The sequence below is a fragment of the Chlorocebus sabaeus genome, chromosome 4 (genome assembly GCF_047675955.1).
Source record: "Chlorocebus sabaeus isolate Y175 chromosome 4, mChlSab1.0.hap1, whole genome shotgun sequence".
Classification (NCBI taxonomy): domain Eukaryota; kingdom Metazoa; phylum Chordata; class Mammalia; order Primates; family Cercopithecidae; genus Chlorocebus; species Chlorocebus sabaeus.
In genome coordinates, this window is record NC_132907.1 from 74,445,706 (window position 1) to 74,473,195 (window position 27,490).

General features: G+C 33.0%; 1 protein-coding gene across 7 annotated transcripts in view; it reads left to right on the forward strand.

Moving 5' to 3' along the window:
• The window catches only part of CDH18 (cadherin 18), a 1,112,094-nt gene that overhangs the window by 595,327 nt on the left and 489,277 nt on the right, over positions 1-27,490 (forward strand). For 4 of the 7 annotated variants that reach the window (XM_073014822.1, XM_073014825.1, XM_073014827.1 and 1 more), the window contains one exon: positions 4,045-4,161. The gene's annotated coding sequence lies outside the window, so the exon portion shown is untranslated. The remainder of the gene's footprint in view (positions 1-4,044; positions 4,162-27,490) is intronic. The other 3 variants (XM_073014826.1, XM_073014828.1, XM_073014823.1) reach the window with 1 other exon arrangement.

The following is a 27,490-nucleotide window of genomic DNA, read 5'->3' on the forward strand; positions in this document are numbered from 1 at the left end:
TGTGTTTCAACTGGTGGGTGTTTTCCTAGATCCCTAACACAGTACTGTGAAAGATCTTGCCAGTAAACTGAGGGACGAGGGCTATATTATCATATGCTAACATTTTTGGGACAAGAGGAAATTAAAACAGAGAGATAATATAAATGTTGAGGTTAAAGACAAATTTCACTTTAATTTTTTCAGATGATCTTTTAATATAAATAATAAATAAAAGATACTGATTCTTCTCTATAATTGCTTCTATTATATTTTGGGAGTTTGTGTATGTGTGGGTTGTAGGGAGGGAGCATTCACTCTAGTTTTTCTATGTGCTTGGAGTAGTTTCTAGTGTTTAAAGCCTCCAGAAGTAAAATGAAAACAGTTTGATTTAAAAGGTACAGTTGTAGACAGGTGCTCATGTGTAGCACAATGGAAAAGAACTGAGCTTAATGATTTGAAGACATGGCAGAGGGTGGATACTGACATGGATTGACGCGTTGTGCGTGTCTGATCTGTAGTCCATTTTCTTTATCCCTAAAAGGTGATGATAATAGGTGTAAAAACCCAATATACAAAGTTTTATACTGGCTTACAATTTGTAAAGGTCTACACTAATGTTGGCAAATTATCATAGATTCAATGTCTTTGATGATTTGTCTGATTAAAATTGATTAAGCATGCTAAGTCTTTCAGTTATTCTAATATGGTTAAAAATCATCTACAAGAAAGGTTAGTGTTCTCTGTTATATTATTTTCATGGATGAAAGTGAACACCTAAATTTCTAATATTTTGAAATCTTAAATTTGAAATATGTAATTTAAGATTATGAATACACCTCAACTTTTATTTCGATCCTTCCTCATATTATCCACATTTACAATTTGTTGTAAAAATGTAGACATATAAAATATAGAATGTGACTTGAGATTTATTCTTAAACAGTAACCGTTATTAATGCTTGGTGTATATTTTAAAAATAATTTTTCAGTGAATAGATTAATATGGATATATATATATGTACAACTAAAATTACATATATTTTTAGAAAGATATAGTGATATTGAGAGGCATACAGTCACATAAACACATGTGCACAAATATATATTTAAATAAAAGAAATACAATTTCATAATATTATATGTAACTAATTTTGTAGGATGTTTGTCTTCCATGTGAATAGTAGAGAGGATACATGACTTTTTTATGAGTCCAATATGCCGTTAGGTATATGTCTGATGCTTAGTTCAATGTTAAAGACATCCATTTGTTAACAGGTCACTCATTAGGTTAAGGTACTTTGAATTGGTAGGTGTCCCTGCCATATTTATTATTATGCATTTTGATTATTGCGTATGATTGCATAAATATATTATCTATTTAAATAATCCCTTATTACAATCTTTTTAAATGACAAAGAAAAGGCCAGCACAAGTTAAATAAGTAAGAACCTCTATCACTGCTGGTAGTATTTTGACTTCTAAGTGTGGTACATATTCCAGGAAGCTATTTCTGGGAAAATTAACAGAGAGGAAATGTAGGAGCAGGTCTAAGAGGAGCATTTGCCCTAGTGCACCCTGACATGCTCGGATGTTGCTTCTGTGGATACTAGAAAGTTCTGATATACAAATTTCTACATTGTTGAGCCACATAAATTTAGAAATTTCTTGGTAGGTCTGAGAACAAAATGAACAAAGTTTGATCCCTAAAAATATTGAGTGAAATATTTGCTTTAATCAGCGTCCTTCAATGCCAGGACTATGTCTAATTCAAGCTTTTACTCTAAGCACATAGAATATGATAGATGAATTGTTGGTAAAATAAATTGAAGATATGCAGATGCCTCCACTGAAAAGGAATTCAACTATCATTTCTATTTCATTTTATGTTTACATAATCATAAAGATTCTCAAATAGGTATTTATTGCCATTATTTTGAGGCCTTTAGGGTTAATACAGATGACTTACGTATGACTTATATGTAACTATGCACAATTAGATATTACTGATAATGTCATATGATCCAATTATTTTCAGTCCACCTGATATTAAAAGTATTTTAAATAAAAATATCTAGGTTAGATCCAGAGTTACCAATGTGATATAAATAGGTTGGATGCCATTTTAATCCATCAAAGTATATATATACATTTTTTTTTTTTTTTTTTTTTTTTTTTTTGGAGACAGAATCTCAATCTGTCTCCCAGGCTGGAGTGCAGTGTCACGATCTTGGCTCACTGCAGGCTCCACCTCCCAGGTTCAAGCGATTCTTCTGCCTCAGCTTCCCGAGTAGCTAGGACTACAGGCGCACGCCACCACGCCTGGCTAATTTTTTGTATTATTAGTAGAGACGGGGTTTCTCCGTGTTAGCCAGGATGGTCTTGATTTCCTGACCTCGTGATCCGCATGCCTTGGCCTTCCAGAGTGCTGGGATTACAGGCGTGAGCCACAGCGCCTGGCCTCAAATTATAATATTTTAAAGAATTTCTGAAACCAATGTTGACACAGTTATGATCAAACTTTTACTTATACTTACTCCTGCCTGGTGGAAGTGAAAATCAATATATCGATTTTAAAAAGCAATCTGAAACTCACTGTGAGAGATAGGAAATGGTAGACTCCCTTATACACAACTTGTGAGAATAAATTAGGAAATAATTTAAAATATCACAAAAATGAAGAAACTCCTTAATAAGGTAAAATTAATTTAATAATTTGAATAAAGCAATGATAAATGTATGGTAATTAAATATAAATTATTAAGCTTAATACTAAATTGTATGTATGCTATAATTTTTTTTAAATTTCAGAGAAATTATTGTGAGAGAGAAATATGAGTTTTTCAGATTTTTCTGTGTTGTTTATATTTATTTTTAAATGTCTCATTAGTAGTTTTTACTAATGAGATATAATTTGAGTGAGCCATGATAGTGTACATGAAAATATATTTTGGTTATAGTTAATTTTGCTGTTATGGAGTACCCACTTTTTGAGTCATTTTTTCTATTTAGCTGAGCAATAGATGGGAAAGCATTGTATGATTGAGGTTATAAAATAAACCAGTTCCCAAAGACCAATCAGTAGAGTTTCTATTTTGGTAACTAAAATTCTACTTGCAGAAATTTTTTAAGGCAAAAATAAAATTCAATTACATATTAAATTATATTTTACCTGTCATATAGTAAATTAAAATTTTGTATTCATTCATGGAGGTTGCAATCTATTTGAGAAGAAAGCTGGTAAACCAGGGCATAATTAATATTTTATAGTATTTGTAGAAAATTGTTAAAGGGAAAAAATGAAAAAGCGATGCAGAAAAAAGATTGTCAAAGGATAGATGGTGGTTTGATATTTTATCTATTTGGCTAGGAAGCCCTTTCTAAGAAGAATACTTTGAATAAAGCCTGGGAGGAAGTATGTATGTGAACCATGTTGATATCTCAGGAAAAATATTCCAGGGAGTGTGAAAAGCAAGTGCAAGAGTCCTAGGGAAGGAATACCCCTGGCTATTTGACACACAACAAGAACAGCAGAGCTCAGTGAAGTAATTGAAATGGAGTGTTATGGTCTGAATGTGTCCCTCAAAATCCATGTCTTGGAAGGTTAACCTCCAATGCAACAGTATTGGGAAGTGGCATCTTTTGAAAGGTGCTTAGGTCATGAGGATGTGAATTACAGCCCTTATTAAGAGAGCATTTGGGAGTGGGTTCACTTGCTCTTGCCACAACATGAAGACGCAGCAAGAAAGCCCCCACCAGATGCCAGTGCCTTCAGTCCTGGACTTCTTAGCCTCCGTAACTGAACTGTGAGGAAATAAATGCCTGCTCTTTGTAAATTATTCCTTCTGTGGTGTTTTGTTATAGCAGCAGAAAATGGACTAACAAATAGATTATAGGAGGTGATACTGTTAAGAAATAATAGAAACCAGATCATGTGTAGATCCTGGATTTGTGTAAGAACTTTGGATTTTTCCTACAAGAGTGTGGGTGGTATTTGATCATTCTGAGCAGAGAGGTGACATTATCTGATCGATATTTCAACAAGAAACTCTTGCCACTGTGTTGCAGATAGACTGAAGAGGAGCAAGAACAGAAACAGGGCCAGTTACAGATCCATCCCAAGAATTCCGAGGAGAGATGATGCTGTCTGCAGCAGAGTGACAGCAGTGGAGATTGAGAGAAAAGGTTTGATTCTGTATTTATCATGAAAATAAAGTTGGCAGGATGTGTTACTATTTAAGATATAAGTCTGATGGGATAAAGTGATGGGAAACGGTACACTGTGATATTTGCATCCTAAACAATAAGAAGGATGCAATTGATATTCCCTAAGAAACAAAATACTTGAGGAGAATCAAGTTGGACAGGAGAAGGAGAGACGCAGTAGAGACAAAGACCTGAGTTTTGCACATTTATAGACTGAGATGTCCAAGTGGGGATAAAATGGAGTCAGTGGAATACGCAACTGTGAAGTTGCAGGGAGAGCTTTGTGGTGCAGGAACAAAATAAAAATTCATGTGCAATATTGATTGCACTTAAAGTGAAGATAATGAATATGAGAGAAAACGTTAAGAACATAAGGGACCGGAAGTGGAGCAACAAACACCTGTAGGTTGAAAAGATGGGGAGAAACTAGCAACTAAGGAGTAGCTGTAGTGGGAGGAGGATGCTCTGGTGAGTGACTGTCTTGAAGCTTGGGAAGATGGATTTCAAGGAAGACTCTGTCTTAAAATACATTTAAATTATGGAAATGGAAACTCACAAATACGTTTGAACACATATTCAACATATATTTAGTGTAATTTTTATTTTAGGTATAAAGAGTTTATTTCCTTAATTAAAAAATGTTCATCTTAAAAATTTTTACAGTTGCTTACTTTTTCTGATGTATGTATTTATGGAAATCATTCTATATTCAAGGTGATTCCATTTGTTTGTGTCATCTATGATTTCTTACAGCAGTGTTTTGTAGTTTTCCTTGTAGAGGTCTTTCACCTCCTTGGTTAAGTATATTCCTCAGTCTTGTTTTGTTTTGTTTTGGTTTTTGCTATTGTAAAAGGGATTGAGTTCCTCATTTGATTCTCTGCTTGGTCGCTGTTGGTGTGTAGAAGAACTACTGATTTGTGCACATTAATATTGTATCTGGAGCTTTGCTGAATTATTTTATCAGTTCTAGGAGGTTTCTGGAGTAGTCTTTAGGGTTTTCTAGGTAAACAATCATAACATCAGCAAACAGTGACAGTTTGACCTCTTCTTTACCAATTTCAATGTACTTTATTTCTTTCTCTTGTCTGATTGCTCTAGCTGGGACTTCCAGTACTATGTTGAAGCAGAGTGGTGAGAGTGGGCATCCTTGTCTTATTCCAGTTCTCAGAGGGAATGCTTTCAACTTTTCCCCATTCAGTATTATGTCAGCTGTGGGTTTGTCGTAGATGGCTTTTATTACATCAATGTGAGTCTGCTATTAGAAACAAATGGAACATTCTTGATGCCATAAAAACAAATTTTGCCAGAAATTACTGGTGTAATCATCTATGTATTTTATTAGTCAATATATTTTATCTTCTATCATATTTATTAAGTTTACCTAAATTGGATGTTATAATTATTGCTTTTTCAGATCTGACTAGTTTGCAGCATAAAACATATCTCTTTTAGTACTAATTCTTTTAAAATGTTCTTTGCTGACAACCCCAATTTACCCTACAAATGATTATAGTAAAAGAAGAGTAGACAAGATAGGAAGTTTCCCCAGCCAGTATATCAATTGAAAGACCGTATGTTTTTACTTTGCCATTTCCTAGTGATTTATGCCCAGACTTTTAAGTGCAAGGTAAATCATTAGGAACCAAGATATAAATCTATAGTTTCAGCAGAAGGTCTGAGGTGATTATTAAGTTGTGAAACTGATATTTTAGCAAATATACAAAATTATTGTATTACAAGATTATTTCAGTATTATTCATTCAAATTAAAGTACTCCTTCATACAACTATCACAAGACACATACATATACACATTCTCTCTCTCTCTCTCTCTCCCTCCCCCCATCTCTCTCCATCCCCACCAACAATCACTTTATAGCTTTATAATCACACTGTTTATTAAACTTGAGAGACAATAATCAGCTTGATTGGCTAGTTCTTTATCAACCAAGCTTCACTCAGAATATTTATATTCTAAGATAAATTAAGTGATGTAGCTTCTGAAACTCACTCTATGAGCGAAGTTACAACAATACTTCAAACATATTAATGTATAAGTGCTGCATGTGACTACCTTGAATGCTAGCACGGTAGGCAGAATAATGGTGCCCAAGATGTTCACATACTAATTGCTGTAACTTGTGATTATATTACATGGCAGTAGAGGGTTATGGTTGCAGATAGAATTAAGGTCGTTTATCAGAGAACCTAAATTAGGGAAATGATCCTGGATAAACTTGGTGGGTCCAATGTAATCCCAAGGGTCTTTAAAAGTGAAAGAGGGAGAAAGAGAGTTGGACACAGCGATCCCATCTGGGAAGGACTCAATCTGATTTTGCTGGTTTGGAGTATGAAGGAAGAGGGCCAAGTGCTTTGGTCAGCATCCAGAAACTGGAAAAGACAAAGGAAATGGATTTTCCCCTAGTGCCTCTAGAACGGAATACAGCCACGCTAACACTTTGATTTTATCTCAGTTGAGACTTATGTCAGACTTTTTACCAACAGAGCTGCAAGATAATAACTTAGTGTTTTTTTAAACCACTAAATTTGTGGTGCTTTTTGGCAGCAGCAATGGGAAACTAATAAAACTAGCGTATTGAGGTTTATGAAGTTCCTGCATATATATAAACAGCACATCATGTGAATTTTCCAAGGAGAGACATATAGAATGTTATTTAATCTGTAATAATTATACTGTCAATCTGGAATTGTTATATTACTCAAAAGTAAATTGATGAAACAGTCATATGAAACCTAAAGGTTAGTTTCCTGAAGGATGTTAAGTTTTCTCAAAAAGAAGGTAAATTTTATTCCTAATGAAAGAAAATGATTCATCCTACCTAATGAATACATTCTTGTCTCCAGTAATGATATATTATTACTGTTTATGTGAGTTTATTGAACTTCCAGTTCCTGTGTCCAAATGTAATTAAAATAGTATTGAATTATTTTGTACAGTCTTAGATAAATTATTCAGTTATTCATCTATACAAACAATAGACAAAGTAATATATGGAATATGTTGCAAAATAAACATATTACCCTCTCCTTTTTACTTTTGTAGTGCAGGAAATAGTTACTCAACTTTTCACAGTGTCATTAAAAAAAGTGAATTTAATCATAATAGAATATTTTATAGCTCAATTAAAAAATGTAACCTGGTATGATTAACAAAGATTGGCTTAGAATGAGAATATAGAAGTCTGTGTATGTTTACTGATCAAACTAATTTTTAACTAAGTGACTAGGATGTTGCTTAACCTTTTCAAAACTGCTAAATAGGGAAAAACTTATCCTCCCAGCTTGAATGGCATTATCTCGTGTTTAAATCATAACACCTATGAAAATATTAAGAGAAAAATGTCAAACAAATTTCAAGGGTATAAAAAAATAAAAGAATGGTTGTTAAGGCAAATTATCTAATTAAATTTGGCTGGTATCAATTTTATTTCTTTATTTAAAATGTCTCATGGATATTGTTTGCTTATACCCGGTTATAAAAGCCCTCTTTAGCAGAGGATTCTAAAAGCAGTTATATGAATTGCCTGCCTGCACATGAAACAATCCTAGACATGATGGAGTGTGCAAATGGACTGACATTTACCAGTCTTCTTTAATCTGTCTGATTGGTGATCTTGGAAATACTGGCGCAAATTGTCCATCTGAGTTTCCGTATTCTTTATCAGAGTGCCTCATTCAAATAATTGAATTCTAGGTAATAAAAACGTGCAAATGAGCCAAAGCTTTGGGGAATAACTTCAGCTAAGTGCAAAGCCTGTGAAAGCACCAGTTTGCCGAGATTATGTCAGCATCTGATCTGCTTCCAAAGAACGTGGCTGGGTACTCAGAAGCAGAACCAACTAGCAATTACGTGTTCATTTCTGACACACAAGGAACTGCCATTTTATTTTTCTCTTACTTGTTTCACTTTTCTGAATTATTGTTTTTGTTCTTTTAATTTCTTAAGTGACAGGTGTTTATTGTCGCAAGTCAAATTATATTTCATTTCCCTTTCTTCAATCCCCACTGAGCTGAAATGTCTACAAACTGTATATCCACAAATTAATACCTTGTTTATCCATTTACACCTTTTTCCATAAACCTGAAAAAAACATATATATGTGAACATGCAGACATTAATTTTATTCAGCTTTTTAAAAATCAAGTGTTATTTAACCCATACTATTTTACTTAATCCTTACTTAATATTAGATCTTTAAAATCTCTACAAAACAGTGTATCAATCTGATGCGTTCTTGTCTTTATTTTTGCCTCATAACTCATTTTCATCACTGTTTCTTTCTTTATATCCTGTCATGTTGCCATAAGTTAGTCTTATCCTTTGAAATTTGTAGGTATTCTTTTGTTTTCCTATTTTCAACTCTGTATCATTATATTTCTAACAGTCTTATTTCTTTCCTCTGTCACTCTGGATTCTACCAATCTTTCTAATCCTCCCAATCCCCTCCAGTCCTCATTAATCCTCTTTTTTCAAAGACCATCTACCTTATACTACTAAAGAATATGCCTGAGTAATAGAGTCATCTGATCTTCTGAAACCCCTTAGTAAGACTAAGTCCAAATTCCTTCCCTGAAGTACTGCAGCTGACAATTTTCAATTGGCGATTTTTCGAGGCCGTTGAAAGGTTATAACTATTAGTTGACTACTGTGTCCACTCTATACTGAAACAACAAATGTGTGTGTATGTGCGTGTGTGTGTGTGTGTGTGTGTGTGTGTAGATAAAATGTATTCTTCCCCTCAATCTCTTTTTTTTCTGTAATTATGTAGATTGCCAGAATCGGTGAACTTTTTGCATTGTCTGTGATATCTAAAGACCTTTTTTTTTTTTTCCTGGATCTTTTTAATGTATTATGTAAAGTAAAATTTAAAATAGTTTTTTTTTTTCAGAGTTTTTAAACAGAATTTATGGAAGTTTAATTAAGAATTCTTTAATTTGAGCCATTTAACACTCACTCAGGTAATAAAAGGGAAAAGAAGTGTGACACAATAAGAATCAATAGAATATGAACTTCACTGGGTCGAAATTTGCTAAGTATGAATCACCGTTTCAGATGAGGCGCTCTCGCCAACTTCAGACGCAGTTCTTGTGTGACTGTGACTCTAGAAATATGTAACCGTTAGGAATAGCTTGTTTCTCTGGGAAAGCATCTCACTCCATTTTCAGTCCGGTGCTAAAGAGGATTTAATGTGTATGCAAAAAGGTATTTTTAACACTTAAATTTGGTATTAGCATCCTGGATGTGCTGACTCTTCCAAGTGTAAAATTGTGCTTTCAGAAAGAAGTAAACTAGGACACTTTGTCAGCATCCTAGAAATGATACCCATTCTTTTACTAAAAGGAATGCCAAACATTTAAAATGAAAAAAGTAATGGATTAACTAAATGCAAAAGCCAGATTGTTCTAATCGATAAACTCTACAATGATAGTTTGTTCTTAGCGAATATGTGTTTATATCTCTAATTTATTACCAACTGCAAAAAAAGTATTATTTGTAAAAATATTATTTCCTAAGAGACATAAAATATTTAAAATAACAATTGCTTCAGATCAAATTGTGTTTGTTGTTGAACTTTCTGCTCTAAGTGCTCAACCTAGACCTTGCCTTTCATTGAAAATACATTCACTCAGATATTTTTATAGTACACAATCCTCCTACAGACTTCATCATTTACTTTTCTTCATACTTATTTTTCATCTAGAACCACTCAATTTTTCCCAACATATTGAATTTTATTTAAAAATCACTACATAAGAAAATTACAGTTTTATGACATATAAAAGTATATTATTTTGGCAAAATGAATGTCAATGTACAAAAATACAAAAATTTAACAGAATTTTTATTAAGTATAATGTGGAGACATGGTATGCTGAAAAAATCATAGAAATTATTTAAGAAAAATGTATACTTTGAACTCAGATTTTATATCTTATTGATTTAGTTAATGTTATATTTATATAATGTATCATTTATAATTTACTTGTGCATGCATAGTCAACCAGATTAACTGCCAGTATTTTCTGGAACCTCAACATGTAGTAATCATTTTTTTATATGACATATCCTTCTTGGCCTACTGCACTGGAGCGTAGGTAGATATCATTAACTTCATTTTGTAGAAGAGTAAATTTAAGTCATAGAAATTCCTAGATGGCTCTACGCGATACACTTACTTAAAAGTAGCCAGGTCAGAATGGAGCATGCCCAGCTTTCCTCTTCTATCCGTAATGCCTCTTCACCGACCAGCACCCACACCCCCTGCACCCTGGATCCCAGCTGATGGGCTCACGTCACATTTCAGAAATAAATTTTCTAAATCAGTGGGACAGTGACAAGCTCACTTCTACCAATCTATACAAACTAGTACCAATATTCCAATCTCTTGCCTCTATTCCAATTATAGTGAAGGACAACACCTGCTGTATCTGCACCTCCTTCTCAGGATTCTGTCCCCATACCCTCCCTGACTTCTCTCTTTAATTGGCTACATCATCAAGGTATCACTCGCTAATGATCCTTCCCATAAGTGTGCTCTGGAGACTTCCATCTCTTTTTTTTTTTTTTTTTTTTTTTTGGAGACAAGATCTCATTCTGTTGCCCAGGCTGGAGTGCAATGGCATGATCTTGGCTCACTGCAACCTCTGCCTCCTGGATTCAAGTGATTCCCCTGCCTCAGCCTCCCTAGTAGCTGGGATTACAGCTGTACATGACCATGCCTCGCTGATCTTTGTATTTTAGTAGAGACGGGGTTTCACCACCTTGGCCAGGGTAGTCTCGAACTCCTGAACTCAAGTGATCTGCCCTCCTCGACCTCCCAAATTGGTGGAAACTTCCATCTTTAAAACACATCTGGGGACAACACCACCTATTTACTCTGCTCAGATTTAACATGTTTCTGACATCTGAGTAAATGATCCCGTTTGTACCAGCTGAAAACTGACAGAGATCCTTTACACCTTTGTCACCCTTATCCCTCCTATCACTGTCAGGTCCTATATGTTCTAACCCTAAAATATTTTTAAAATATGTTCACTACGTGTATCTCTGCTACCACCCTACCGGTTCAAATCCTGATCTCTTCTATAATGATTTCTTTCATTTGACTTGCATCAGCAAATACCCTTCTCAAATCATTCATATATTCATATGACAATCAGCAAATACTTCCTATAAGTATAAATCAGTAGATGTTGTTCTTCTCTTTCAAAACTCTTTCAAGGATCCCAATATGAAAAACAAGAGACTAAATTCTTGCCATCACCTCAAAAACTTTTAATGTTCTCATCTAGCCTCCCTCTCCAACTTGATCACTATCTATGCTTATTAAGTGACAATTTTATACTTTCCCCTCCTCAAATATGCTAAGCAATTGAACTTGCTTATTCCTTTAGTCTGAATGTCCTTCTCTCATATTTTTTACGGCAACCTTCTTGTCCTTCAGGCTCTTCTCATCCTATTAAAAACAAAACCCTTTTCCCTAAAGTAGTTCTGTATCACACTAGCCAATTTTTCGTGTTCTCCAATACTGTTTATTAGCTTATTCCTTTCCTTTTTTCTCAACTCCAAGTAAAAAGTAAACCTTCCTTAACCCAGGATATTGAGCATTCACTTATCTTTGGATTTCCAGGGTTTAAGATATTTCCTGCCACACAGCCCATACTATATCTCAGAAAATAAATTTGAAGTACATCACACATAGATAATAGGGCTCAAGTGAATACCATACACAGTTAACCATCACTCATATAAAATGGAATATCACCTGCATTCCTGAAGCCTACCTTTTGCACTTTTACAGTCCTGTTCTCTTCCCCAGATATAACCTCTTTATCCTCACTTCTAACAGTATACGTGGCATTTACCTGTGTATTTAAAATAAACCAAATTATACAGTATTTTTCCATTGAAAAGTATTTCCACAGTATTTTTCCATTTGTTTTTTAACATTACTTTTGTAAAAAGCATCTATTTTGTGGAATGAATCAGGTGTTTAAGCATTTTCATTACTGTAGATTATTCCATTGTATAAATATACTGTAAGTTGTTTGTTCTACTACTGAAAGGCTTTTGTGCCATTTCTGTTATTAACTATTAACTGTAATATTAGTAATTAACATTATTGACTATTATTTGAAATAATAATAGAAATGGCACAAAAGCCCTTCAGTAGTAGAATGGATAATTTCTGGTTTATTTACTATTGTATTTAATATTTACTACCATTCTATTTACTATTTCTATTAAAAACTATTACGGATAATATAACTATGAACATTCTTGTATTTGACTTTTGGAGAAAATATGTGTGCCTTTTTACTGGGTATATATTGTAAGTAGAATTGTTACATTATAAGGTATGTGTATATTCAGCTTTAATAGATAAAGACAAATCATATTCCAAAATGGTTCTACTAATTTATACTCCTACACCATTATGAGATATATTCTTGTTATTGTCTGTCTTGTTCATTTTAGTCATTCTGGCAGGTATGTAGTGGTATCTCATTGTATTATTCCCCAAACTGTATTTTTAATCTTCAAAACTACAGTAAAATTTGAAAGAATAATGTAGTGAACATTCATACTCTTAAAATGCAGTCATCAGTTGTGTTAATTTGCCACTTTTGCTTTATTGATCATGCACCGCCTTAGTTTTTCTAACTGTTTGAAAACAACTTTTACCCTTTGGATGCAGACTTTCAATGATAGAAAATTGAAAAGCTTTCTGAATTTATAGACTTAGTAATTTTAACATTTAGTGAACATTTTCTTGATTTACTTTAATAGTTTTGCAAGTAGAATGGTAAGATGCAATATAAATACAATATACTAAGTATATTTGTTTCAAGATGCTAAGGAAACAAATTTTGCTTTGCAACTTGTGAGGATAATATATAAATGAGAAAAACAAAGGCTGTGCTAAAAAGAAACAAGCTCATCCATTTTGTTCATCATATTTAAAACATGAATAAGGCTTGAAATGCCATTTACAGATAATGCCACCACCAAAGGAAGAATATCGCATTTTTCTTTGTATCATCCTTGTTTACTTAGTACAAATATAGTTATTAACTGCCAAATAATGGTAGTTTAGACCTCAGAAAGCACATTTGTATTTTTTAAACTTGAATAGGTTTCCCTTTATATGTAGTTCTTACTGGTATGATGGAGACCGTGATGGTGAAGCTAAATTGTTGCACCATTTGGCACCTTGATTCACATTTCTTTCTCTGTTTTTAAAATTTTTTTTTAACGTTTAATATCAGAGGTTTTTTTAACGTTTAATTTCAGAGGTTCAGGTTTGTTACATAGGTAAACTTGTGTCGTGGAGATTTGTTGTACCAATTATTTCATCACCCAGGTATTAAGCCTAGTACCTATTAATTGTTATTCTTGATCGTGTCTCCCTCCTCCCACCCTCCACCTTCTGAAGGGCCCCAGTGTGTGTTGTTCTCCTCTGTGTCCATATATTCTCATCATTTAGCTCCCATTTATAGGTGAGAACATGTGGTATTTGGCTTTCATTAGTATGTTTCATGGTATGTTTTATAGTATGTTTCATAGTATGTTTTTATGACCAATAACCTCCACTGATGTATCAAGTTTCACAAATGATCTTTCTGTTGCCTTTCTTTCATTCTTTTAAACAAATTATCTTTTTATATATAAATCAAATTAATATGTGAAGCTCTAGTAATGTATTTTAAACTTTGCTTCTTACAAAACCTTTCTGGCGGCATTGAAGTTTTTTTGCTGATTAGGTTTATAAGTGATGTGTGTGAATTCATCCCTATATACTAGCTCTTGAACAAATGAAGTTGCAAGTCACTTTTGAAAATTCTATTTTAATTGTTATTTTATACTGGAAAATGTTATTTGTATGACATTTACTTGAGAACAAGCAAACTGGATACCAGTTCTATTATATATTCTGAGTATTCAGAATTTTATTTTTGTCTGGTAGACTAGCATTCCATCAATAAGCATGCTTTGCTTTAATTGGGGTTAGAATGGGTTAATTTGCTTTTAATTGGGCTATTTTTAAGACATTATGTTAAAAATATATTTCTTTTAGAAGAAAATCTAAAAATAAGAAAGACTTATTCTCCAGTGGCTAGAGAAGAAATAGTGGGATTGCTACACAAAGTTTAATAATGTATTTTGTTTTCTTATAAAATAGCATCACTCGTCTCCAATGGAAATATTCTTCACTATCTGTTTTTAAAAAGTTTTCTGTATTACCTATATATGTCAACAAGTTAGTCTTCACTAAAATTCTAATTTTTTTCTATTTTCTCTATTATTTTAACACATATCTATTTATATATATTTAATATTTAGAATATTACTTAATCTCAAAGATTAAATATTGTTTTACAATATAAATAAATGTATTAAAAACTATTTTCCAGATAAGGATTTTCAAAAAATCTTGTGAACTGTATTCCCAAGAGTCCCGTGAACTTAACATTTAAATATTTATTCATTTCATTTAGGTCTTTTATAGTTGCCATCAGTTTACCCACAACACCACATACCCTTTTAAAAGAAAATGTAATACAGTAATAATTTCATAACCTTAAGATAACAATTTAGGGAGTTTCCTATCTAATATACCATATACCAATTTACCTAATTATATTTTAAAATTTTGATTTTTCACTTGTGATCTTAAATGAAAAAATATATCTGCAAAAGTGTAAAATACTTAAATATATATTGAGCAGAAGGATATCCTCTCTTATTGCTAAATTTAATTTTAAATATGGAAATGCATAACATTTATTATTAACAAATTATAAATATGAAGATGACTGTACCATGACAATATCAGTAGTTTTTAAGAAAAATACATATTATTTATGTTTATAGTCTTATGATATTTATTTATAATATATATAAATACTATAATTTATTATAATTTATTCATTGATGAATTTGCTTCTTTCTGTCTATTTCATTCTGAGCCTTTTTTATTCTTGCTGCCCTGGAGCTGTAGGTGCTTCCTTAATGGTTCTTTACTGACATTTGTTTCTCACTCCCCTGTTCAGCTCATCAACTTTCATGGTTATCCCTCATGTAATTTTATTACTCCATGTATCTACATCTTTCCTTCAACCTCTAATCTGGTCTTTTATTTCCACCCATCAGCAGATCATCTCCACTGTCTTATGCTGTTCTATTCCTCAAACTTATTGGATATAAAACATTCTTGGATTTTTAAATGTTTATATTACTCTAATAAGGTGTTAATTTGTCGACTTCTTAGGACACCTTCTTTTGTGATCAAAGAGTATCAATGTTCCTTATGATGTAGACGAAAATAGGTGCTATGCTGTCTTTTATTTTTCTGAGACCAACATGATTTTATATAAGTATGAATGTGAGAATCAGTCACAAATTGTTTTGAAGCTTGGTAAATTAAAGTTTATATCACCACAGGCAAGTTATATAATTTTCTATCTGTACAATATGTACAACCCAAATCAAAAGAATGAAAATTTTATGATTCTAGAAGTGAACACAGTGTCAAGCACACAGAAGTCACTCAATAAAACAGGTTTCATCATCATTTCTATTCTTAACAGTTTAATTAATCTTCTATATTTTTCTAATTATAACATTGGCATCACCATGATTTCTTTAAGGTCAAAAGTCTAAAATAATATTGAATATTTCTCCTCTAATCTGTTTCTATTTTTTCATTTTTGTAATTAATGTATCCTTTAGATGCAAATTTCCGTATCAAGTAACTATCATATCACTATTGTTAATCTCTCCTATTTAGTTTACAATAGCTTTTATAGCATTCATTCTCACTTTTCTTTATTATATATATATTTTTTTACCTTTCTTTTAAACCTAAGTGTAGTGCATACTGCTTCAGAATAAATATGACATTATTATTTTCTTTTTTATGTCACCTAGACCCAGTCTTATTGCAAATATATTATATGTATGTGCCATAAATTTTAATTAATTGGTTTGGTATTCCTACATTTTTTCAATAATATTTGATATTAACAAGAGTGTATATTCAATCTAACTGTAATTTTTGTTATGTAACCATCTTTTATTATGTTTTCTTTTAAAATAAACTCTCAAAATATGACAGTACTCTTAAATGACTTTAAAATAGCTCATCGGTATTGTTAATTAAGCGAAACACTTTATTTCTTCGTTATTTACTGTAGGTGAATAAGCGTGCACATATAACTCTTGAAAGTAATAACTAGTAGTTTACTATTGGAAAGAAAATCTGCTCCAGATAAAACAGGCTTTGAGCTGATTTCCATCAGTAAAATTTTCTACATCTAGAATCCCTTTATTAAGAAGAATTGTTTTTTTTTTTCTTTTAATGATTTAGCAATTTTGCTACTTTATTTATACCATGTGATTGATATGGTGATTTGCTAAATATATCATCTCCATGCTTCAAGTATTGTATATAGAAGAAAATAACCAATCTATAACATCCAATTGGAATATAGAATTATGTGTATTAGCTGATGTAACATTAAAGTGTGATAAACTTTCTCTTTCTTATCCAGATTTATGAGCTCTTAATCTTCTCTCAGGCCTTCATACTTTTAGTGATTAAAGATTAGAAGCTTAACTAATATCCATGAAATTGTGACATGTTTTTCTCTCTGAGTAAGAGCATTATTGGATATATTATTTTTAATCTCATCATAATTGAATTAAATAATCTGAACACAACAGCTGTCCAGAAATAAGCATATAGTATATTTTAATGATCAATAACCTCCACTGATATACCAGGTTTTGCAAATGACTTTCTGTTGCCTTTCTTTCATTCTTTTAAACAAATTGTCTTTTTGTATATAAATCAAATTAGTATGTGTAGTACGAAGTTCAAACTCACACAACAAAATTAATTCGTTTTCTCTCCTGAAAGCCTTTTTCTTTTTTTTATGAAAGCCACATACCATCTGTTCGTATTTACTACAGGTTGTTGTCATTGTAGAAAAAGAAAAGCAAACTGTGTGTTCTGTTGTACTGCAGGCACACCTTCTCTCTCATGTAAGTGTCACTCAGAGAGAGAGAGCTGTTTATTGACATGGCAGGACAATACACTAGGAAATGCTGTCCTCTGTCCAGTTGCACTTTTGTCCCCACAAGAACCTCGCACCTGTCTCTTTCTACTTGCCTCTCTCTACCCGTCTCTCTCTTTCTACCTGACTTTGCCTCTCTCTTTCTACCTGCCTCTCTCTTTCTACCTGCCTCTCTCTTTCTACCTGCCTTTCTCTTCCTCCTTCTTCCTTAAATGTAACCTGATGGAGAAATGTAGCCTTCAGGACAGTGAAACTGTTGACATACTGTACAGTTTTTGTACTTTTCTCTACTAATTATCAGAATAAAAAAAATCTAAGAAATCACCCTGGTAATTCTAGCACACTGATTCAACTTTAATAGATATTTTGCTAACATATGATACTATTTATTAAATCTACAAATTATAATTATCTGATTGTGATTTTCTGTATCGGGAGAGTATGTTTCCATGTTTTAAACATGTAGTAAAGTCAGATACTGTTTATGTAAAGTCATCAAGCCATTTAAAACATTGAATACAGCAAAGTTCAGATTTAGAGTTTTTCTTATTTGTCAGAATTGTGGAGAAAATCCACTCTGTGTAGGTCCCATTATATTCTTACATATGAGGCTACATTTATTCACTTACATACACATAAGACTTACTGTTTATTATTAATTTCCAGAGGTTTGAAACTTGTGTTTTCATAAAATAGCTTATAGCATTGTTAAGCTTGCATTGTTCATTTTTATTTTTTTCTTCATAGAGTGAGATAGATCTATTGTTTAAAACACTGGTGTAGAAAACATATAAACTAAAAAATAAAGATATCCTACAATCCCCCCACTCATAGATAATCTCCACAAAAACTTAGATAAATATTGTTTTAAGCAAATGTGCTGTATAAGTACAATCATTTTATGGTACATATTGCATATATGTGGATTTTGAATAAATTTTGCACCTACTAATACATCATTGAATGTTTTAATAAACTTAAGTATTTCAATATAATGCTATTTAAATTCCTTATATCTTTAATGGTCATATCAAAATTTATTCATCTAAATTATTATGTTTGGCTCTTTAGTTTATTTCTATTGCTACTGCCAATATTGCTATGGTCATTTTGTTCAAATTGTTTTGTATTTCTGATTTTTTCTTAGTTTAATTTCTATAACAGAATTAGCCAAAATATGTATTTTTTTTTTCAGGTTCTAGATACACAGTTCCATATTATACCTCAAAATTTACATTCAAGCATTCAAGGTTCTCTCTCCTCTCTCTCTCTCCTTTCCTTCTTTCTTCTTCTTCTTTTTTTTTTTTTTTTTTTTTCTCTTTTGGGCAGGGCCTTGCCCTACCATCCAGGCTGCAGTGCAAAATCCCACTCACTGCTGCCTCAACCTCCCAGGCTCAAGAAATCCTCCCATCTCAGCCTCTTGAGAAGCTGAGACTATCTCACGATCAAACAGTCCTCCCACCTCAAGTAACTGGGACTACAGGCAGATGCCACCACACCCATATTTTCTTTTTCTTTCTTTCTTTCTTTTTTTTTTTTTTTTCTGTAGAGACAGGGTCTCACTATGTTGCTCAGGCTGATCTTGAAATCCTGGGCTCAAGTGATCCTTCCACCTTGGCCTCTCATAATGCTGGGATTACAGGAATGAGCCACTGCACCTGACCATCAAGTTCTTTTCAACTTGTCTGCATGACAAACCAAAGTTGTGCAGTCATTAACAACTCATGTAACTGAATCTATTATATTGTGAAACAACATATATCTGATATGTCCTCTTTTTTATATCATGTTCTAGTTTTCAAATTTTTAAATCAAATGATAGACTTCATAAACATTTACAAAATCTGTGTTTTTGCCTTTGTCTTTTGATATGGTTTGGCCGTGTCCTCACTCAAATCCCATCTCAAATTGTAATTCCCAGGCAATCCTCACATGTTGAGAGAAGGACCTGGTAGGAGGTGATTGGATCATGGGGGCACTTTCCCTATGCTAGTGCCTTGATACTGAGTTAGTTCCCAGGAGATCTGATGGTTTTAAAAGGGACTCTTCCCCCTTTGCTCTTTTCTCTCTTTTGATCTGGCCACTTTGTGAAGAAGATGCCTGTTTCTCCCTCCATCATGATTGTTAAGTTTCTTGAGGCATCCCCAGCCATGCAGAACTGTGAATCAATTAAATCTCATTTCTTTGTAAATTGCTTTATTTGCCCATTCTCGTGCTGCTAATAAAGACATACACAAGACTGGGTAATTTATAAAGGAAAGAAGTTTAATTGACTCACAGTTCAGCATGGCTAGGGAGGCCTCAGGAAACTTACAATCATGGCTGAAGGAGAAGCAAATATGTCCTCCTTCACATGACAGCAGGAGAGAGCAGAATGAGCGCTGAGCAAAAGGGGGAAAAGAACTTTATACAACCATCAGATCTCAAGAGAACTCACTCACTATCACTAGAACAGCATCATAAGTGTAACTATCCCCAGGATTCTATTACCTCCCACCAGATCCCTCCCATGACAAGTGGGGATTATGGGAATTCAGTTACTGCAATTCAAGATGAGATTTTGGTGGGGACACAGCCAAACCATATTGATTATCCAGGCTCGGGCAGTTCTTTATAGCAGTATGAGAACAGAATAATACATATTTCATATCACTATTATCACCTTCCAACATCATTGTAGTTTTAATACCTTGAAGTGAAAAGTTGGATAGGAACAAAAACTGCTTAAGAATTGTTTTAAACCTTCATAAATGGAAATACTATAAAATTATGATTGTGTGTAAGGAACTGTGTGATTTCAGTGACTGAATGGTTGCATAGACATTAGCCTGTATTTGTGGGCTCTGCTTATTGAGGCTTGATGTTCATATTTCAGTTTTTGTTTTTCTTGTCAGATCTCTTGTTAGCAATCATTATGGATCAATTTTAAACTAGAAATAAGAAAATACATTTAAAAATCAAATATGAAGAAAATACACTGAGTTGTTTTGTCAGGCTATCGGGTCAATGAGTCTCAAGAGAAAGGATAGCAAACTCAGCAATGTCTTTCCTGCCTTGGTGAATTAGATGGGACATTGTATCATAAATGAATTATGCATTATGAATACTTTAAATAATATTCTCTGAAACTTATGTATTCCACAGAATCACCTTAAGATTTTTTTTTTTTTTTTAGTTAGTTTTTGAGACTGAGTCTTGCCCAGACTGCAGTGCAGTGTTGCAATCTCAGCTCACTACAACCTCTGCCTCCCAGGTTCAAGAGATTCTGTTGCCTCAGTCTCCTGAGTAGTTGGGATTACAAGAACCCACCACCATGCTCAGCCAACTTGTTTGTATTTTTAGTAGAGACAGGGTTTCAACTTGTTGGCCAGGCTGGTTTCATACTCCTGATCTCAAGTGATCTGCTTGCCTCAGCCTACCGAAGTGCTAGGATTAAAGGCGTGAGCCTCCATGCCCAGCCTCCTTATTTCTGAAAAATAAAATACGTATGCAATGTAAAATTTTATGCTGAGTCTAAATATGTCAAATATTCTTAAAGGAAATGGATTTTGTAATTTTTTTTTTTTGCTTTTTGACCTTTATTCTCTAAATTATGAAATAATCACTGGTTCGTATTATCTCTTCAATTTAATTTATTAAATGTAAATAGTAAATCTGATTAGCAAATATATTTTTCCATCTTTAAAACCCAAAATTTGATACTCATGCAAAATATGAGAGAGAAATATAGATAAAATAATATTCCATAAATAAATTACATAAAAGCACTTATCAAACAGTGGAGAAGACTTCCCACTCAAGGTTAAAGAAGAGACATTATACTAAATTATGGCAATATTGGGGAAATCAATTAAAATTGTATTTCTTCAAACAAAATAATGTACTGAGAATCAATTATAAAAAGATCATAACATATCAAAAGGAATGACAACAGAATATTTATAATATCTACAGAAGAGAAGGTTAACAAAAGCTTCCGAATTTTATTTAAAAACCTTGCAGAGAAAAAATTGTTTGGTTTAAAAAATACAAACTTAGAAGTAAAAAAGCAAAAGCTAAAGAAGGCTATTGCAATAATTACTGAAATCTAGATTAAGGGTCAATTATTTTATTACATGACCATAATAAAAACTTGAAAAGCCTTTTGAGCTGCAATCCAGACTACAAAATGATATTACTGTATATGGTATATATCAAAACATTAAAATTAAAAGAATCATGAAACACAACAGGCAACAGACAAAATAATATAATCATGAGTAATGTAATCACTATAAATTCCAGGCTTATGTGAAATTACAATAATTATATTCCTGATGAAGATAAGATATTATCTTTCTAATTTTAAATGTGAAACAAAATCCAGTGCTGGTGACATTGTGCTGAAGTGGGCACACTCCATCGTTGCCAGTGGCATGACAATTTCACAAGTGATATTGACCAATAACATATATACAGTTATGTGGCAGATAATGAAGTTTAGGTCAGTAACAAACCTCACATATTGTGGTGGTCTCATGAGATTATAATGTAGTTGGCTGGGCGCATTTGCTTACGCCTGTAATCCCAGCACTTTGGGAGGCCGAGGCGGGTGGATCACAAGGTCAGGAGTTTGAGACCAGTCTGGCAACATAGTGAAACCCCGTCTCTACTAAGATTACAAAAAAAAATTAGCCAGGCGTGGTGATGTGCACCTGTAGTCCCAGCTACGCAGGAGACTGAGGCAGAAGAATCCATGAACCCAGGAGGCGGAGGTTGTAGTGAGCCGAGATCACCCCACTGCACTCCAGCCTGGGCAACAGAATGAGACTCCGTCTCAAAAAATGAAAGGATTATAATGTAGTTGAAAAATACCTATCACCTAGTAACATCATAGCCATTGTAACATCATAGCACAATGCATTACTCACGTTTGTGGTGATGCTGGTATAAACAAACCTCCTGCACTCCCAGTCATATAAAAGCCTAGCATATAGCACATACAATTATGTACACTACATAATGCTTGATAATGATAATAAATGAGTATGTTATTGGGTTATGTATTTACTACAGTATAGTTTTTATCATTTTATATATGGTGTTTATATAATGTGTGTATATTTATGTGTGTATGTGTAGATATATATAATGTGTGTGTATATATGTATACACACACACACACACATATATATATATATTTATTTGAGTTAAACATCCTCAGGCAGGGCCTTCGGTCCTTCAGGAGATATTCCAGGAGAAAGTGTTGTTATCATAGGATATGACAGTTCTATGTGTGTTATTGCACCTGAAGACGTTTTAATGTGTTATTACACCTGAAGACGTTTTAATGGGACAAGATGTGCAGGTGGAAAACAGTGATATTGATGATCGTGACCTAGGCCTGATGTACATGTCAGTGTCTTAGTTCTTAAGAAAAATGTTTAAAAAGTAAAAGCAAATGAAAAATAGAAAACAGCTTATAGAATAAAGAGATAAAGAAATAAAATATTTTATATGGCTATAAAATGTGATTGTGTTTTAAGTTAATTGTTATTTAAAACACACAAACATTTTAAAAGAATTAAACAGCTGATAATGCAAAAACTTACAGTAAGCTGAAATTAATTTATTGTTAAAGAAAGAAAATATTTAAATTTAGTGTAGCCTAAGTATACAGTGTTTATAAAGACTACAGTGGTGTAGAGTACTGTGATAGGTCTTCACATTTACTCATCACTCACTCATTGACTCACTCAGAGCAACTTGCAGTCCCACCAGTTTCCTTTATGGCATCCTATACAGATGCATCATTTCTTGTCTTTTATATTGTATTTTTACTCTACCTTTTAAAATGCCCAGATACATAAATATTTACCATTGTGTTATAGTTGTCCATCTGTACATGCTGTGCACGTTTGTAGACTAGGAGCATTAGGCTATATTGTACAGCCTAGGTGTGTAATAGGCTATCCCCTCCAGGTTTGTGTAAGCACAATCTGTGATGTTCACACACGAATGAAATCACTGAAGGGTGTATTTCTCAAAACACATGCCTGTCATTAAGGGATGCATGAGTGAAAATCATTTTGCTTGCCCCTCCCTTTCTGGAAATCTATCTCCAAGACATGGCCCTCAATATGGAAAATCTATGTTTAAACCACCTGTATTTATAATAACAGAACATTAGAAAAAATCTAAATTATTTAAAAATTTAACATTATTAAATAAATGATAGGTAGAATGTTATAAGCAGAAGTCACAAAATGAGTTTTCTTGGAACTAAACATGGAAAAGACTGAACAAGTGTGAAAATAAATACAAATGTTAAATACAGTATAATTATATCCATGTTTATAACATGTATTTAAAAACTATTTTAATATTGGTATACCTTATTTGCATTTTAAAAAATTCCCATAACAAAATATATATTAATATAACTTCTGAGTTTATATTTAATGCTATCTTAAATAATATTTTTAAATAAATAAAGATATTTAATAGTTTTATACACACTCACCTACAATTATACACACGCAAGGTAATGAAGATGTGTGAATATTAAGCCCAGGAAAAAAATGTACTGCTTTCAGGGCTCTCTGTCTCCCTTTTCATCTTCAATTTTTTTTTCTACTTTTCTTCTTCATTCACTCTTCCCTCCCTTCATCCTCCTTTTTCCTGTCTTTTTCCATTTTAAAAAATCTTTCTTTATTTCTCCTTCATGACTACTATATTTTAAAAAATGTTTACCATTGTTTCAGAATAGCAGAAAGACCAGATGCAGACATTGTTGAGTTAATCAATCAAGAGTAAATTATTTAATGGTGCAGAAGAAGGTATGGCAGTGAGGATACATAGCAGAATGGTCAGCAAATTTCTTCAAGGCCACTGTCACTAATGACCTGATGAAGTGATGCCACTTCACACTGTTCCTGGAAGTCCAAACATTCTTCATAAGATAGAACCATGGAATGCAATGCAACACAGAACATCACACATGTTCTCATGTCTCGTTTGTTACTCCCAGACTTTCCAAACTTACACAAACTGGTTCAAGGATATTCCAGGATATAGAGATGAAAGGATGAGTGTCAGTTACCTGGGGCTTCCCAGGCTGACACTAACAGGCTCTTGATATTGTATAGAGACTACTTTACCTGCCTTCTTCTCTTTTACATGTCTTCTTTTATATTTATTCTTTCAACCAATATTGCTTAGTGCCTATCAAGTTCCTGGCATGTGTTAGGTACTGAGGGCATGAACACCTGGCCCCTGGCCACAGGTCATTTACAATTCATACAGTAACCTTGATGGCAGTTCATAATGACATTGATGGCAATTCGTAAGTTCTAAGTATATATACTAGCATCTTTTGGCTTCTCCTTTTTTTTGGTGAGGGAAAGATCATCTTACTGAGTTTCTTCATGTAGTATAAGAAATAAGCACCAACATTCTAAGCTGGATATAATGCAAGTTTATATGTTTGTTTGTTTAGTTCTTGGGCATCCCAACATGGCTTAAGTCAATGGTTGAGAGTGTTTATTCTACTCCAGTCATTTAGGGATCCAGGGTGCTCAAAGCTCTACCATTATAAGTCTTCATTCACACTGGATATCACTATCTAATCTGCTGAAGGGGGAAAACAATGAGAGATCCCTTGGAAAATGTAATGGCCAGGCCAGCCATCATAAGTTCATCCCCAGATGCAAAGGAGGTGAACATGGTAGTCTATTTGTGAGCCAAAAAAGAAGAGAAAAATACTTATTTCAGAAAGGGTCAGCTGTATCTGTTACACTTGGTCATAAAAGGTACTCATCAATGTGATGTTTTGGCATCAAAATATCAATATAGATTTTATCTTTTTCAGTTATCTACAGATTACATTTTTGTAGAGAATACCTCCTTAGTAAAAACATATATATGTTATTTTCTCAGTGGAATCTTTCAACTCTGAAAATAGTCTTCTATTGTATATCAGCTCATAAATTACAAAAGATGATGGAAGCAAAAAAAAAAGTGTACAATTCTTCTCAATTGGACAAAGAGTAAGGCCAATGTCTACTCTTAAATACATTGCAGACATATTTTTAGCTCAAAACCAAATACTAGATTATTGGAGTTATGTTGAGAATTTATTTCTAAATGTACCCAACATTTTATATCCAAGTGGCAAACAATAACTAAAATAACTCCATGTATCTAAATAGAAACATTTTGGTCATACTGACTGCAATGTACATCTTAATTGAAAACTTAGAAAAGATTATTCAAAGGTTATGTAGATATTTTTAAATATACCCTTAAATGTACCCAACACATATACACACACAGATATACATAACACATATAACTGATATGTTATTCCTTCTATATATTATATATTATTGATGTATATGACATATAAATATAAATTATAATTACATATATAAAACATTTATATACACATACATGTATGCATGTTTCTGTGTGTGTGTTTCCAGACGTTTGAATTCACTGTGAAAGTACAAAATGATTATCAGTGATTCTCTTGTCCATGCTTGGTGAAATAAATCAGATTCTCCTGATGCTCCAGGGCTGATTTCTCCTTCAAATAGCCAGAGAAAGAGATTAGAGATGCTCAATTCTATCGGACATGAAACATACAAAGAGGACTTTGCAGCACGTTGCTAAACTGAGAAGCAGATTTTAATTTTTCCCAGAATATTCCAAACACCTGCCAGGGCAGAAAATTGTTAGAATGTAAGTGGTATTAAAACTAATTATAGATGGCTATATGGAGACATAAAGTTTATATAAGTCACATAGATTTACATCTACCTTTACTAGTTGAGAATTTACTAAGGTACTCTTAGTTCACAGTTTTCTGCTCTTGAGATTCTTATATGAATTATGTGTGACAACTGAAAATGTTAACCAATGGTAACATTTTTCTAATACAGTGATCCTGCGGGAGAAAAAGATAAATTAAAAACATATATATTTTACTTACCATCACATATATTCTATCATAATTTAAGAAGTAAAATATATGCTATATTATCAATACTAATTGGAAGGCAACAATTATTTATATTACAAGAGACTTGCTAAATATATTGTTAACTATTTGATAAAGAATTTAAAGGCAGGACAATTTGGTAAGAAATGGTTTCTTAGTATTAATAACTGAAACAATCAGTATTGCATGTAAATTATCACTAGATATTTTAGGACCCTTTTTGTTGGCAATTCTGTACGGAAAATTATAAGGAGCCTTACCCTGTAATGAAAGAATTTACCAGTAATAAGTATATTTAACACTAACTGCTCATGATTAGGAATTATGTCGGCCTACTCTTTTAGCCTAAGAAAAGTAATCAAAGTGTTATCTTTTTTTTTTTTGAGATGGAGTCTCGCTCTGTCGCCCAGGCTGGAGTGCAGTGGCGCAATCTCTTGGCTCACTACAAACTCTGCCTCCCGGGTTCACGCCATTCTCCTGCCTCAGCCTCCCGAGTAGCTGGGACGACAGGCACCCGCCACCGCGCCTGGCTAATTTTTTTGTATTTTTAGTAGAGATGGGGTTTCACCGTGTTAGCCAGGATCGTCTGGATCTCCTGACCTCGTGATCCAGTCGCCTCGGCCTCCCAAAGTGCTGGGATTACAGGCGTGAGCCACCGCGCCCAGCCAAAGTGTTATCTTTTGATTTTCCTCCCACAAATAAATTATTTAGAGAGTGGACAGATCAAAAGATTAAAATTGAACACATATACTTCTCACTGCATAAATGAAATTACTTAGTAAGAAAGTATGGAAGGAATACACCAAGGTTAATTTCAATTTGGTATCTAAATTAGACACTGAATTGGCTTTCAACTGCAGAAAAATTCTCCATTTGTAATGATACCTTTTTATTTGTTTCCTTGATTTGAATAAAACTTAGCTTGTTTAAAATACATGTTTCTTACAATTATGCCAGAGTAATGTAAATAAAGATGCTACAAAATCGGTTTTCACTAATTACTTTGAAAGTATCATTTAGTTCTGAGGTGGCCTCTTATTCCATATGTTCAGAATTTGATACTTTAGAGGAAACTAAGCTGTCTGTTTATACTTGGATATCTGAAATTTTGCATGTAAATTTAGTTCTTTATGATAAAATACCTTGTAATGTGTGTATTTTCAACTGTTATATTTTCTTGGTGAGAGTAACATCCTGGTCAGCAAGTTAATTTACTGGATGATGGGAT